Source organism: Rattus norvegicus, chromosome 17, assembly GCF_036323735.1.
Source record: "Rattus norvegicus strain BN/NHsdMcwi chromosome 17, GRCr8, whole genome shotgun sequence".
NCBI lineage: Eukaryota > Metazoa > Chordata > Mammalia > Rodentia > Muridae > Rattus > Rattus norvegicus.
The window spans coordinates 45,839,870-45,854,829 of record NC_086035.1 but is presented as its reverse complement, the minus strand read 5'-3'; positions in this window follow the sequence as shown (position 1 = coordinate 45,854,829).

Below are 14,960 nucleotides of genomic sequence, written 5' to 3'. Positions count from 1 at the left end.
CTAGTGCCGCCTATTGGGAACTAACCGAATTCACCATGTTACTCAGATTCGGCTCACCAAATTTTTATAAATCTTTAAAAGTACACATATTACAAGAGCAGGCTACTAGGAACTAACTGAATTCACAAAGAAACAGTGTTTCAGTGCGTTAAAACGTTGCTCTATCTTGAATAACAAGCTTATTACATGCGAATCCTATTGGGAACCTACTCAATTCAACATGATACTTAGATTCCGTTCCTTAAAATGTTGCTCGATATTGAAAAGCAAACTCATACAAGCATGTCCCATTGGGAACTCACTGAATTCGCCTAGAAATTTTGATTCCGTTCGTGAAAATTTTCCTATATCCCGAACAGTCCACTTATTACTAGTGCGGCCTATTGGGAACTAACCGAATTCACCATGTTACTCAGATTCGGCTCACCAAATTTTTATAAATCTTTAAAAGTACACATATTACAAGAGCAGGCTACTAGGAACTAACTGAGTTCACAAAGAAACAGTGTTTCAGTGCGTTAAAACGTTGCTCTATCTTGAATAACAAGCTTATTACATGCGAATCCTATTGGGAACCTACTCAATTCAACATGATACTTAGATTCCGTTCCTTAAAATGTTGCTCGATATTGAAAAGCAAACTCATACAAGCATGTCCCATTGGGAACTCACTGAATTCGCCTAGAAATTTTGATTCCGTTCGTGAAAATTTTCCTATATCCCGAACAGTCCACTTATTACTAGTGCGGCCTATTGGGAACTAACCGAATTCACCATGTTACTCAGATTCGGCTCACCAAATTTTTATAAATCTTTAAAAGTACACATATTACAAGAGCAGGCTACTAGGAACTAACTGAATTCACAAAGAAACAGTGTTTCAGTGCGATAAAACGTTGCTCTCTCTTGAATAACAAGTTTATTACATACGAATCCTATTGGGAACCTACTCAATTCACCATGATACTTAGATTCCGTTCCTTAAAATGTTGCTCGATATTGAAAAGCAAACTCATACAAGCATGTCCCATTGGGAACTCACTGAATTCGCCTAGAAATTTTGATTCCGTTCGTGAAAATTTTCCTATATCCCGAAAAGTCCACTTATTACTTGTGCGGCCTATTGGGAACTATCCGAATTCACCATGTTACTCAGATTCGGCTCACCAAATTTTTATAAATCTTTAAAAGTACACATATTACAAGAGCAGGCTACTAGGAACTAACTGAATTCACAAAGAAACAGTGTTTCAGTGCGTTAAAACGTTGCTCTATCTTGAATAACAAGCTTATTACATGCGAATCCTATTGGGAACCTACTCAATTCACCATGATACTTAGATTCCGTTCCTTATAATGTTGCTCGATATTGAAAAGCAAACTCATACAAGCATGTCCCATTGGGAACTCACTGAATTCGCCTAGAAATTTTGATTCCGTTCTTGAAAATTTTCCTATATCCCGAACAGTCCACTTATTACTAGTGCCGCCTATTGGGAACTAACCGAATTCACCATGTTACTCAGATTCGGCTCACCATATTTTTATAAATCTTTAAAAGTACACATATTACAAGAGCAGGCTACTAGGAACTATCTGAATTCACAAAGAAACAGTGTTTCAGTGCGTTAAAACGTTGCTCTATCTTGAATAACAAGCTTATTACATGCGAATCCTATTGGGAACCTACTCAATTCAACATGATACTTAGATTCCGTTCCTTAAAATGTTGCTCGATATTGAAAAGCAAACTCATACAAGCATGTCCCATTGGGAACTCACTGAATTCGCCTAGAAATTTTGATTCCGTTCTTGAAAATTTTCCTATATCCCGAACAGTCCACTTATTACTAGTGCCGCCTACTGGGAACTAACCGAATTCACCATGTTACTCAGATTCGGCTCACCAAATTTTTATAAATCTTTAAAAGTACACATATTACAAGAGCAGGCTACTAGGAACTAACTGAATTCACAAAGAAACAGTGTTTCAGTGCGTTAAAACGTTGCTCTATCTTGAATAACAAGCTTATTACATGCGAATCCTATTGGGAACCTACTCAATTCAACATGATACTTAGATTCCGTTCCTTAAAATGTTGCTCGATATTGAAAAGCAAACTCATACAGGCATGTCCCATTGGGAACTCACTGAATTCGCCTAGAAATTTTGATTCCGTTCTTGAAAATTTTCCTATATCCCGAACAGTCCACTTATTACTAGTGCCGCCTATTGGGAACTAACCGAATTCACCATGTTACTCAGATTCGGCTCACCAAATTTTTATAAATCTTTAAAAGTACACATATTACAAGAGCAGGCTACTAGGAACTAACTGAATTCACAAAGAAACAGTGTTTCAGTGCGATAAAACGTTGCTCTATCTTGAATAACAAGCTTATTACATGCGAATCCTATTGGGAACCTACTCAATTCAACATGATACTTAGATTCCGTTCCTTAAAATGTTGCTCGATATTGAAAAGCAAACTCATACAAGCATGTCCCATTGGGAACTCACTGAATTCGCCTAGAAATTTTGATTCCGTTCGTGAAAATTTTCCTATATCCCGAACAGTCCACTTATTACTAGTGCGGCCTATTGGGAACTAACCGAATTCACCATGTTACTCAGATTCGGCTCACCAAATTTTTATAAATCTTTAAAAGTACACATATTACGAGAGCAGGCTACTAGGAACTAACTGAATTCACAAAGAAACAGTGTTTCAGTGCGTTAAAACGTTGCTCTATCTTGAATAACAAGCTTATTACATGCGAATCCTATTGGGAACCTACTCAATTCAACATGATACTTAGATTCCGTTCCTTAAAATGTTGCTCGATATTGAAAAGCAAACTCATACAAGCATGTCCCATTGGGAACTCACTGAATTCGCCTAGAAATTTTGATTCCGTTCTTGAAAATTTTCCTATATCCCGAACAGTCCACTTATTACTAGTGCGGCCTATTGGGAACTAACCGAATTCACCATGTTACTCAGATTCGGCTCACCAAATTTTTATAAATCTTTAAAAGTACACATATTACAAGAGCAGGCTACTAGGAACTAACTGAATTCACAAAGAAACAGTGTTTCAGTGCGTTAAAACGTTGCTCTATCTTGAATAACAAGCTTATTACATGCGAATCCTATTGGGAACCTACTCAATTCACCATGATACTTAGATTCCGTTCCTTAAAATGTTGCTCGATATTGAAAAGCAAACTCATACAAGCATGTCCCATTGGGAACTCACTGAATTCGCCTAGAAATTTTGATTCCGTTCTTGAAAATTTTCCTATATCCCGAACAGTCCACTTATTACTAGTGCGGCCTATTGGGAACTAACCGAATTCACCATGTTACTCAGATTCGGCTCACCAAATTTTTATAAATCTTTAAAAGTACACATATTACAAGAGCAGGCTACTAGGAACTAACTGAATTCACAAAGAAACAGTGTTTCAGTGCGTTAAAACGTTGCTCTATCTTGAATAACAAGCTTATTACATGCGAATCCTATTGGGAACCTACTCAATTCAACATGATACTTAGATTCCGTTCCTTAAAATGTTGCTCGATATTGAAAAGCAAACTCATACAAGCATGTCCCATTGGGAACTCACTGAATTCGCCTAGAAATTTTGATTCCGTTCGTGAAAATTTTCCTATATCCCGAACAGTCCACTTATTACTAGTGCGGCCTATTGGGAACTAACCGAATTCACCATGTTACTCAGATTCGGCTCACCAAATTTTTATAAATCTTTAAAAGTACACATATTACAAGAGCAGGCTACTAGGAACTAACTGAATTCACAAAGAAACAGTGTTTCAGTGCGTTAAAACGTTGCTCTCTCTTGAATAACAAGCTTATTACATGCGAATCCTATTGGGAACCTACTCAATTCAACATGATACTTAGATTCCGTTCCTTAAAATGTTGCTCGATATTGAAAAGCAAACTCATACAAGCATGTCCCATTGGGAACTCACTGAATTCGCCTAGAAATTTTGATTCCGTTCGTGAAAATTTTCCTATATCCCGAAAAGTCCACTTATTACTTGTGCGGCCTATTGGGAACTATCCGAATTCACCATGTTACTCAGATTCGGCTCACCAAATTTTTATAAATCTTTAAAAGTACACATATTACAAGAGCAGGCTACTAGGAACTAACTGAATTCACAAAGAAACAGTGTTTCAGTGCGTTAAAACGTTGCTCTATCTTGAATAACAAGCTTATTACATGCGAATCCTATTGGGAACCTACTCAATTCACCATGATACTTAGATTCCGTTCCTTATAATGTTGCTCGATATTGAAAAGCAAACTCATACAAGCATGTCCCATTGGGAACTCACTGAATTCGCCTAGAAATTTTGATTCCGTTCTTGAAAATTTTCCTATATCCCGAACAGTCCACTTATTACTAGTGCCGCCTATTGGGAACTAACCGAATTCACCATGTTACTCAGATTCGGCTCACCATATTTTTATAAATCTTTAAAAGTACACATATTACAAGAGCAGGCTACTAGGAACTATCTGAATTCACAAAGAAACAGTGTTTCAGTGCGTTAAAACGTTGCTCTATCTTGAATAACAAGCTTATTACATGCGAATCCTATTGGGAACCTACTCAATTCAACATGATACTTAGATTCCGTTCCTTAAAATGTTGCTCGATATTGAAAAGCAAACTCATACAAGCATGTCCCATTGGGAACTCACTGAATTCGCCTAGAAATTTTGATTCCGTTCTTGAAAATTTTCCTATATCCCGAACAGTCCACTTATTACTAGTGCCGCCTACTGGGAACTAACCGAATTCACCATGTTACTCAGATTCGGCTCACCAAATTTTTATAAATCTTTAAAAGTACACATATTACAAGAGCAGGCTACTAGGAACTAACTGAATTCACAAAGAAACAGTGTTTCAGTGCGTTAAAACGTTGCTCTATCTTGAATAACAAGCTTATTACATGCGAATCCTATTGGGAACCTACTCAATTCAACATGATACTTAGATTCCGTTCCTTAAAATGTTGCTCGATATTGAAAAGCAAACTCATACAGGCATGTCCCATTGGGAACTCACTGAATTCGCCTAGAAATTTTGATTCCGTTCTTGAAAATTTTCCTATATCCCGAACAGTCCACTTATTACTAGTGCCGCCTATTGGGAACTAACCGAATTCACCATGTTACTCAGATTCGGCTCACCAAATTTTTATAAATCTTTAAAAGTACACATATTACAAGAGCAGGCTACTAGGAACTAACTGAATTCACAAAGAAACAGTGTTTCAGTGCGATAAAACGTTGCTCTATCTTGAATAACAAGCTTATTACATGCGAATCCTATTGGGAACCTACTCAATTCAACATGATACTTAGATTCCGTTCCTTAAAATGTTGCTCGATATTGAAAAGCAAACTCATACAAGCATGTCCCATTGGGAACTCACTGAATTCGCCTAGAAATTTTGATTCCGTTCGTGAAAATTTTCCTATATCCCGAACAGTCCACTTATTACTAGTGCGGCCTATTGGGAACTAACCGAATTCACCATGTTACTCAGATTCGGCTCACCAAATTTTTATAAATCTTTAAAAGTACACATATTACGAGAGCAGGCTACTAGGAACTAACTGAATTCACAAAGAAACAGTGTTTCAGTGCGTTAAAACGTTGCTCTATCTTGAATAACAAGCTTATTACATGCGAATCCTATTGGGAACCTACTCAATTCAACATGATACTTAGATTCCGTTCCTTAAAATGTTGCTCGATATTGAAAAGCAAACTCATACAAGCATGTCCCATTGGGAACTCACTGAATTCGCCTAGAAATTTTGATTCCGTTCTTGAAAATTTTCCTATATCCCGAACAGTCCACTTATTACTAGTGCGGCCTATTGGGAACTAACCGAATTCACCATGTTACTCAGATTCGGCTCACCAAATTTTTATAAATCTTTAAAAGTACACATATTACAAGAGCAGGCTACTAGGAACTAACTGAATTCACAAAGAAACAGTGTTTCAGTGCGTTAAAACGTTGCTCTATCTTGAATAACAAGCTTATTACATGCGAATCCTATTGGGAACCTACTCAATTCACCATGATACTTAGATTCCGTTCCTTAAAATGTTGCTCGATATTGAAAAGCAAACTCATACAAGCATGTCCCATTGGGAACTCACTGAATTCGCCTAGAAATTTTGATTCCGTTCTTGAAAATTTTCCTATATCCCGAACAGTCCACTTATTACTAGTGCGGCCTATTGGGAACTAACCGAATTCACCATGTTACTCAGATTCGGCTCACCAAATTTTTATAAATCTTTAAAAGTACACATATTACAAGAGCAGGCTACTAGGAACTAACTGAATTCACAAAGAAACAGTGTTTCAGTGCGTTAAAACGTTGCTCTATCTTGAATAACAAGCTTATTACATGCGAATCCTATTGGGAACCTACTCAATTCAACATGATACTTAGATTCCGTTCCTTAAAATGTTGCTCGATATTGAAAAGCAAACTCATACAAGCATGTCCCATTGGGAACTCACTGAATTCGCCTAGAAATTTTGATTCCGTTCGTGAAAATTTTCCTATATCCCGAACAGTCCACTTATTACTAGTGCGGCCTATTGGGAACTAACCGAATTCACCATGTTACTCAGATTCGGCTCACCAAATTTTTATAAATCTTTAAAAGTACACATATTACAAGAGCAGGCTACTAGGAACTAACTGAATTCACAAAGAAACAGTGTTTCAGTGCGTTAAAACGTTGCTCTCTCTTGAATAACAAGCTTATTACATGCGAATCCTATTGGGAACCTACTCAATTCAACATGATACTTAGATTCCGTTCCTTAAAATGTTGCTCGATATTGAAAAGCAAACTCATACAGGCATGTCCCATTGGGAACTCACTGAATTCGCCTAGAAATTTTGATTCCGTTCTTGAAAATTTTCCTATATCCCGAACAGTCCACTTATTACTAGTGCGGCCTATTGGGAACTAACCGAATTCACCATGTTACTCAGATTCGGCTCACCAAATTTTTATAAATCTTTAAAAGTACACATATTACAAGAGCAGGCTACTAGGAACTAACTGAATTCACAAAGAAACAGTGTTTCAGTGCGTTAAAACGTTGCTCTATCTTGAATAACAAGCTTATTACATGCGAATCCTATTGGGAACCTACTCAATTCAACATGATACTTAGATTCCGTTCCTTAGAATGTTGCTCGATATTGAAAAGCAAACTCATACAAGCATGTCCCATTGGGAACTCACTGAATTCGCCTAGAAATTTTGATTCCGTTCTTGAAAATTTTCCTATATCCCGAACAGTCCACTTATTACTAGTGCGGCCTATTGGGAACTAACCCAATTCACCATGTTACTCAGATTCGGCTCACCAAATTTTTATAAATCTTTAAAAGTACACATATTACAAGAGCAGGCTACTAGGAACTAACTGAATTCACAAAGAAACAGTGTTTCAGTGCGTTAAAACGTTGCTCTATCTTGAATAACAAGCTTATTACATGCGAATCCTATTGGGAACCTACTCAATTCAACATGATACTTAGATTCCGTTCCTTAAAATGTTGCTCGATATTGAAAAGCAAACTCATACAAGCATGTCCCATTGGGAACTCACTGAATTCGCCTAGAAATTTTGATTCCGTTCGTGAAAATTTTCCTATATCCCGAACAGTCCACTTATTACTAGTGCAGCCTATTGGGAACTATCCGAATTCACCATGTTACTTAGATTCGGCTCACCAAATTTTTATAAATCTTTAAAAGTACACATATTACAAGAGCAGGCTACTAGGAACTAACTGAATTCACAAAGAAACAGTGTTTCAGTGCGTTAAAACGTTGCTCTATCTTGAATAACAAGCTTATTACATGCGAATCCTATTGGGAACCTACTCAATTCACCATGATACTTAGATTCCGTTCCTTAAAATGTTGCTCGATATTGAAAAGCAAACTCATACAACCATGTCCCATTGAAAACTCACTGAATTCGCCTAGAAATTTTGATTCCGTTCTTGAAAATTTTCCTATATCCCGAACGGTCCACTTATTACTAGTGCGGCCTATTGGGAACTAACCGAATTCACCATGTTACTCAGATTCGGCTCACCAAATTTTTATAAATCTTTAAAAGTACACATATTACAAGAGCAGGCTACTAGGAACTAACTGAATTCACAAAGAAACAGTGTTTCAGTGCGTTAAAACGTTGCTCTATCTTGAATAACAAGCTTATTACATGCGAATCCTATTGGGAACCTACTCAATTCAACATGATACTTAGATTCCGTTCCTTAGAATGTTGCTCGATATTGAAAAGCAAACTCATACAAGCATGTCCCATTGGGAACTCACTGAATTCGCCTAGAAATTTTGATTCCGTTCTTGAAAATTTTCCTATATCCCGAACAGTCCACTTATTACTAGTGCGGCCTATTGGGAACTAACCGAATTCACCATGTTACTCAGATTCGGCTCACCAAATTTTTATAAATCTTTAAAAGTACACATATTACAAGAGCAGGCTACTAGGAACTAACTGAATTCACAAAGAAACAGTGTTTCAGTGCGTTAAAACGTTGCTCTATCTTGAATAACAAGCTTATTACATGCGAATCCTATTGGGAACCTACTCAATTCAACATGATACTTAGATTCCGTTCCTTAAAATGTTGCTCGATATTGAAAAGCAAACTCATACAAGCATGTCCCATTGGGAACTCACTGAATTCGCCTAGAAATTTTGATTCCCTTCGTGAAAATTTTCCTATATCCCGAACAGTCCACTTATTACTAGTGCAGCCTATTGGGAACTATCCGAATTCACCATGTTACTCAGATTCGGCTCACCAAATTTTTATAAATCTTTAAAAGTACACATATTACATGAGCAGGCTACTAGGAACTAACTGAATTCACAAAGAAACAGTGTTTCAGTGCGTTAAAACGTTCCTCTATCTTGAATAACAAGCTTATTACATGCGAATCCTATTGGGAACCTACTCAATTCAACATGATACTTAGATTCCGTTCCTTAAAATGTTGCTCGATATTGAAAAGCAAACTCATACAAACATGTCCCATTGGGAACTCACTGAATTCGCCTAGAAATTTTGATTCCGTTCTTGAAAATTTTCCTATATCCCGAACAGTCCACTTATTACTAGTGCCGCCTATTGGGAACTAACCGAATTCACCATGTTACTCAGATTCGGCTCACCAAAATTTTATAAATCTTTAAAAGTACACAAATTACAAGAGCAGGCTACTAGGAACTAACTGAATTCACAAAGAAACAGTGTTTCAGTGCGTTAAAACGTTGCTCTATCTTGAATAACAAGCTTATTACATGCGAATCCTATTGGGAACCTACTCAATTCAACATGATACTTAGATTCCGTTCCTTAGAATGTTGCTCGATATTGAAAAGCAAACTCATACAAGCATGTCCCATTGGGAACTCACTGAATTCGCCTAGAAATTTTGATTCCGTTCTTGAAAATTTTCCTATATCCCGAACAGTCCACTTATTACTAGTGCGGCCTATTGGGAACTAACCGAATTCACCATGTTACTCAGATTCGGCTCACCAAATTTTTATAAATCTTTAAAAGTACACATATTACAAGAGCAGGCTACTAGGAACTAACTGAATTCACAAAGAAACAGTGTTTCAGTGCGTTAAAACGTTGCTCTATCTTGAATAACAAGCTTATTACATGCGAATCCTATTGGGAACCTACTCAATTCAACATGATACTTAGATTCCGTTCCTTAGAATGTTGCTCGATATTGAAAAGCAAACTCATACAAGCATGTCCCATTGGGAACTCACTGAATTCGCCTAGAAATTTTGATTCCGTTCTTGAAAATTTTTCTATATCCCGAACAGTCCACTTATTACTAGTGCGGCCTATTGGGAACTAACCGAATTCACCATGTTACTCAGATTCGGCTCACCAAATTTTTATAAATCTTTAAAAGTACACATATTACAAGAGCAGGCTACTAGGAACTAACTGAATTCACAAAGAAACAGTGTTTCAGTGCGTTAAAACGTTGCTCTATCTTGAATAACAAGCTTATTACATGCGAATCCTATTGGGAACCTACTCAATTCAACATGATACTTAGATTCCGTTCCTTAAAATGTTGCTCGATATTGAAAAGCAAACTCATACAAGCATGTCCCATTGGGAACTCACTGAATTCGCCTAGAAATTTTGATTCCGTTCGTGAAAATTTTCCTATATCCCGAACAGTCCACCTATTACTAGTGCAGCCTATTGGGAACTATCCGAATTCACCATGTTACTCAGATTCGGCTCACCAAATTTTTATAAATCTTTAAAAGTACACATATTACATGAGCAGGCTACTAGGAACTAACTGAATTCACAAAGAAACAGTGTTTCAGTGCGTTAAAACGTTGCTCTATCTTGAATAACAAGCTTATTACATGCGAATCCTATTGGGAACCTACTCAATTCAACATGATACTTAGATTCCGTTCCTTAAAATGTTGCTCGATATTGAAAAGCAAACTCATACAGGCATGTCCCATTGGGAACTCACTGAATTCGCCTAGAAATTTTGATTCCGTTCTTGAAAATTTTCCTATATCCCGAACAGTCCACTTATTACTAGTGCCGCCTATTGGGAACTAACCGAATTCACCATGTTACTCAGATTCGGCTCACCAAATTTTTATAAATCTTTAAAAGTACACATATTACAAGAGCAGGCTACTAGGAACTAACTGAATTCACAAAGAAACAGTGTTTCAGTGCGTTAAAACGTTGCTCTATCTTGAATAACAAGCTTATTACATGCGAATCCTATTGGGAACCTACTCAATTCAACATGATACTTAGATTCCGTTCCTTAAAATGTTGCTCGATATTGAAAAGCAAACTCATACAAGCATGTCCCATTGGGAACTCACTGAATTCGCCTAGAAATTTTGATTCCGTTCGTGAAAATTTTCCTATATCCCGAACAGTCCACTTATTACTAGTGCGGCCTATTGGGAACTAACCGAATTCACCATGTTACTCAGATTCGGCTCACCAAATTTTTATAAATCTTTAAAAGTACACATATTACGAGAGCAGGCTACTAGGAACTAACTGAATTCACAAAGAAACAGTGTTTCAGTGCGTTAAAACGTTGCTCTATCTTGAATAACAAGCTTATTACATGCGAATCCTATTGGGAACCTACTCAATTCAACATGATACTTAGATTCCGTTCCTTAAAATGTTGCTCGATATTGAAAAGCAAACTCATACAAGCATGTCCCATTGGGAACTCACTGAATTCGCCTAGAAATTTTGATTCCGTTCTTGAAAATTTTCCTATATCCCGAACAGTCCACTTATTACTAGTGCGGCCTATTGGGAACTAACCGAATTCACCATGTTACTCAGATTCGGCTCACCAAATTTTTATAAATCTTTAAAAGTACACATATTACAAGAGCAGGCTACTAGGAACTAACTGAATTCACAAAGAAACAGTGTTTCAGTGCGTTAAAACGTTGCTCTATCTTGAATAACAAGCTTATTACATGCGAATCCTATTGGGAACCTACTCAATTCACCATGATACTTAGATTCCGTTCCTTAGAATGTTGCTCGATATTGAAAAGCAAACTCATACAAGCATGTCCCATTGGGAACTCACTGAATTCGCCTAGAAATTTTGATTCCGTTCTTGAAAATTTTCCTATATCCCGAACAGTCCACTTATTACTAGTGCGGCCTATTGGGAACTAACCGAATTCACCATGTTACTCAGATTCGGCTCACCAAATTTTTATAAATCTTTAAAAGTACACATATTACAAGAGCAGGCTACTAGGAACTAACTGAATTCACAAAGAAACAGTGTTTCAGTGCGTTAAAACGTTGCTCTATCTTGAATAACAAGCTTATTACATGCGAATCCTATTGGGAACCTACTCAATTCAACATGATACTTAGATTCCGTTCCTTAAAATGTTGCTCGATATTGAAAAGCAAACTCATACAAGCATGTCCCATTGGGAACTCACTGAATTCGCCTAGAAATTTTGATTCCGTTCGTGAAAATTTTCCTATATCCCGAACAGTCCACTTATTACTAGTGCGGCCTATTGGGAACTAACCGAATTCACCATGTTACTCAGATTCGGCTCACCAAATTTTTATAAATCTTTAAAAGTACACATATTACAAGAGCAGGCTACTAGGAACTAACTGAATTCACAAAGAAACAGTGTTTCAGTGCGTTAAAACGTTGCTCTCTCTTGAATAACAAGCTTATTACATGCGAATCCTATTGGGAACCTACTCAATTCAACATGATACTTAGATTCCGTTCCTTAAAATGTTGCTCGATATTGAAAAGCAAACTCATACAAGCATGTCCCATTGGGAACTCACTGAATTCGCCTAGAAATTTTGATTCCGTTCTTGAAAATTTTCCTATATCCCGAACAGTCCACTTATTACTAGTGCGGCCTATTGGGAACTAACCGAATTCACCATGTTACTCAGATTCGGCTCACCAAATTTTTATAAATCTTTAAAAGTACACATATTACAAGAGCAGGCTACTAGGAACTAACTGAATTCACAAAGAAACAGTGTTTCAGTGCGTTAAAACGTTGCTCTATCTTGAATAACAAGCTTATTACATGCGAATCCTATTGGGAACCTACTCAATTCAACATGATACTTAGATTCCGTTCCTTAAAATGTTGCTCGATATTGAAAAGCAAACTCATACAAGCATGTCCCATTGGGAACTCACTGAATTCGCCTAGAAATTTTGATTCCGTTCGTGAAAATTTTCCTATATCCCGAACAGTCCACTTATTACTAGTGCAGCCTATTGGGAACTATCCGAATTCCCCATGTTACTCAGATTCGGCTCACCAAATTTTTATAAATCTTTAAAAGTACACATATTACAAGAGCAGGCTACTAGGAACTAACTGAAATCACAAAGAAACAGTGTTTCAGTGCGTTAAAACGTTGCTCTATCTTGAATAACAAGCTTATTACATGCGAATCCTATTGGGAACCTACTCAATTCACCATGATACTTAGATTCCGTTCCTTAAAATGTTGCTCGATATTGAAAAGCAAACTCATACAACCATGTCCCATTGGGAACTCACTGAATTCGCCTAGAAATTTTGATTCCGTTCTTGAAAATTTTCCTATATCCCGAACGGTCCACTTATTACTAGTGCGGCCTATTGGGAACTAACCGAATTCACCATGTTACTCAGATTCGGCTCACCAAATTTTTATAAATCTTTAAAAGTACACATATTACAAGAGCAGGCTACTAGGAACTAACTGAATTCACAAAGAAACAGTGTTTCAGTGCGTTAAAACGTTGCTCTATCTTGAATAACAAGCTTATTACATGCGAATCCTATTGGGAACCTACTCAATTCAACATGATACTTAGATTCCGTTCCTTAGAATGTTGCTCGATATTGAAAAGCAAACTCATACAAGCATGTCCCATTGGGAACTCACTGAATTCGCCTAGAAATTTTGATTCCGTTCTTGAAAATTTTCCTATATCCCGAACAGTCCACTTATTACTAGTGCGGCCTATTGGGAACTAACCGAATTCACCATGTTACTCAGATTCGGCTCACCAAATTTTTATAAATCTTTAAAAGTACACATATTACAAGAGCAGGCTACTAGGAACTAACTGAATTCACAAAGAAACAGTGTTTCAGTGCGTTAAAACGTTGCTCTATCTTGAATAACAAGCTTATTACATGCGAATCCTATTGGGAACCTACTCAATTCAACATGATACTTAGATTCCGTTCCTTAAAATGTTGCTCGATATTGAAAAGCAAACTCATACAAGCATGTCCCATTGGGAACTCACTGAATTCGCCTAGAAATTTTGATTCCGTTCGTGAAAATTTTCCTATATCCCGAACAGTCCACTTATTACTAGTGCGGCCTATTGGGAACTATCCGAATTCACCATGTTACTCAGATTCGGCTCACCAAATTTTTATAAATCTTTAAAAGTACACATATTACATGAGCAGGCTACTAGGAACTAACTGAATTCACAAAGAAACAGTGTTTCAGTGCGTTAAAACGTTCCTCTATCTTGAATAACAAGCTTATTACATGCGAATCCTATTGGGAACCTACTCAATTCAACATGATACTTAGATTCCGTTCCTTAAAATGTTGCTCGCTATTGAAAAGCAAACTCATACAAGCATGTCCCATTGGGAACTCACTGAATTCGCCTAGAAATTTTGATTCCGTTCTTGAAAATTTTCCTATATCCGAACAGTCCACTTATTACTAGTGCCGCCTATTGGGAACTAACCGAATTCACCATGTTACTCAGATTCGGCTCACCAAAATTTTATAAATCTTTAAAAGTACACAAATTACAAGAGCAGGCTACTAGGAACTAACTGAATTCACAAAGAAACAGTGTTTCAGTGCGTTAAAACGTTGCTCTATCTTGAATAACAAGCTTATTACATGCGAATCCTATTGGGAACCTACTCAATTCAACATGATACTTAGATTCCGTTCCTTAGAATGTTGCTCGATATTGAAAAGCAAACTCATACAAGCATGTCCCATTGGGAACTCACTGAATTCGCCTAGAAATTTTGATTCCGTTCTTGAAAATTTTCCTATATCCCGAACAGTCCACTTATTACTAGTGCGGCCTATTGGGAACTAACCGAATTCACCATGTTACTCAGATTCGGCTCACCAAATTTTTATAAATTTTTAAAAGTACACATATTACAAGAGCAGGCTACTAGGAACTAACTGACTTCACAAAGAAACAGTGTTTCAGTGCGTTAAAACGTTGCT